The sequence below is a fragment of the Notamacropus eugenii genome (assembly GCF_028372415.1).
Source record: "Notamacropus eugenii isolate mMacEug1 chromosome 2 unlocalized genomic scaffold, mMacEug1.pri_v2 SUPER_2_unloc_1, whole genome shotgun sequence".
Lineage (NCBI taxonomy): Eukaryota > Metazoa > Chordata > Mammalia > Diprotodontia > Macropodidae > Notamacropus > Notamacropus eugenii.
In genome coordinates, this window is record NW_027325092.1 from 1,225,498 (window position 1) to 1,228,294 (window position 2,797).

The following is a 2,797-nucleotide window of genomic DNA, read 5'->3' on the forward strand; positions in this document are numbered from 1 at the left end:
CCCCCGAAACTAATGGAGATTTTAATGGTAGACCAAAAAAATAAATGTCCATTAGAAATCCCTCCTTGGACCACCGTGTCGGTCTCAGTCCTGAGCCGTGATTTCCCCCGCTTGGTAATTGGATCAGAACATTGCCCCTCAGTGGTGGTCCACAGCCAACTCCTCTCCCCCCAGGAAAGAGAGATATGGGTCACCAACCCTCACTCCTGGTCAGTGACGCTGACTCCTGAAACTGAAATAGCAAAGGCCATCAATTTACCTTGGCTCGATAAGGATCACCGTCCACAGGGCCCACGAAGCTTTCTCCATTGGACACAACAAATTCTGTCAGAGAGGCCCACAATCACCTTAATGGTGAACGGGCGCCCCCTGGAGGGAATGGTAGATACCGGGGCAGACGTCTCGGTGATCAAAGACTCAGATTGGGACTCCCAATGGCCTACCCAGCGAGCTTCGCAAACTGTGGCCAGGGTAGGGGGAACCCAATTAGCCTGAAAGTTGGAGCGCTTTCTGGCGTGGCAATATTAGGATACCCAGGGGAAATTCAAACCGCTCTGCGTGCCTGGTCTCCCCGTTAACTTATGGGGACGGGACGTTCTGAGTGCTATGGGTGCCCACCTTTGCACAGAGAGCCATTTAAACTAGTTGGGGTCACTCCTCCAGTGAGGGCCATTCGAATGCAGTGGAAAGATAACACCCCTATATGGGTTGAGCAGTGGCCCCTTACAATGGAAAAACTAACGGCCCTCTGAGAGATTGTTAGTGATTTGTTGAAAAAGGGGCAAATTGAGCCATCCTTTAGCCCCTATAACTCCCCAGTATTTGTGATTAAAAAGAAAAGTGGTAAATGGCACATGCTCATTGATCTGAGAAGAGTCAATGCGGCGCTCCTACCTTTCGGCGCGCTGCAACCTGGCCTCCCTACGCCAACCGCAATCCCCAGACATTGGTCTATGACAGTAATAGACATTAAGGATTGCTTTTATTCAATACCATTGCACCCTAGAGATAAAGAGAAATTTGCCTTTTCGATACCCTCTATCAATTTGGCCGCCCCCACAGAGAGATATCAATTCAGAGTCCTCCCTCAAGGGATGGCAAACAGCCCAACAATGTGCCAGGCGTATGTAGCCACCAATCTACAACCAGTCAGAAAGAAACATTCAGAGGCCATGATAATACATTACATGGATGACATCCTGGTTTCATGCGCCACCAAAAAACAAACTCAACAGGTTTTACAGGAGGTCATCGACGCCCTTAAGGCCTACCAACTATACATAGCTCCTGAAAAGATCCAGATCACCTCCCCCTATCAATATCTTGGTCATCACATCGATGGGGACAGGATCACTCGCTCCGTCCCACATATACGAACTGATGAAATAAAAACTCTCAGTGATTTTCAAAAGCTCATAGGATTCATTCAATGGCTCCGGTCAGTCATTCCCCTCACCAATCAACAGATGGAGCCCTTATATAGTATTCTGCGGGGTGACTCTAACCTTATGTCCCCTCGTCAATGGACGGAAGAGGCCTATCGTGTTATAGAACTCATTCATCAAAAAGCCTCATCCTCCTTGGCTCGCATTGATCCCGATAAGCCTGTTCAATTGGTCTTACTACAGGACTTTGGAGGCATCGCTGCCCTTTACCAATCCCATGGAATTCTAGAGTGGATTTACAGCCCTAAGCAGAAGAAGGTTCTGCCTAATGAATGGGAGGTACGTGCACTTTTCCTTTTACGAGCTAGCGAAAAGTGCGTGCAGAACTTTGGGGTCCGACCTATCATAAACCTGTCGGCCTCTCCCAAGGCCCTGCATGCTCTTGCACAGGCCTCCTCGCAGTGGGCTGCACTTTATGTCAATCATGACTTCTCAAATACTCCACTACCACTCCCTTTACGCGGGTGGCACACCTTACCCCTCTCCAGGCCACCGCCAATTGTAGCATCACAGCCAGTAAAAGGACCCAATGTATTCACAGATGCTACTAAGGCTGGGAGGGCTTCAGTTTACGTCCCACAGAGGAAAATTTTGCATGTGTTTTCTACTCCATACTCATCAGCACAAAAGAATGAAATGGCTGCCATCATTTGTGCTCTTGAGATGTTCTCCGCAGAATCCTTTAATCTTATTACTGATAGTCTTTATTGTGCTAATGCTATTCTCCAGCTGCAAGAAGCTATTGTGACGCCATCTCGCTCTACTATTGCTGACTTGCTTTCCAAGGCTAAGAGTCTTCTTCAATGTCGCTTGCACCCTATCTATGTGCTTCATGTTCGTTCTCACGTTTCTCATGAAGGCCCTATCTTTCAGGGTAATCATGTTGCTGATTCTTCCCTCTACTCCCCAGCCTCATACATTCTCTATGCCACCCCCACGGAGGCGCATAACAGATTCCACCTTTCTGCGCGCTCCCTTAGGGTGCTCTATGGCATCCCACGTGACGAGGCTAGAAAGATTGTAAAGTGCTGTACTGCGTGTGTTCCTTTCCGTCCACCCCCTTGTGATCAGGTCGTTAATCCCAAAGGGGAATATCCCAATGATCTTTGGCAAATGGACGTTACCCACTACCATACGTCTCTCCTCCATGTGTGTGTAGATACCGCCTCAGGGTTCATTATGGCCACCTTACAACCCCGAGAGACGACCTCAGCCGTTATTGCCCATCTCCTTGAATGCTTTGCCATCGCTGGCGTCCCTAAGGTCCTTAAGACCGATAATGGCCCTGCCTACACCTCTAACGGCTTTGCCACCTTCCTTGTCGAATTTGGCATACGCCATATTACTGGGAT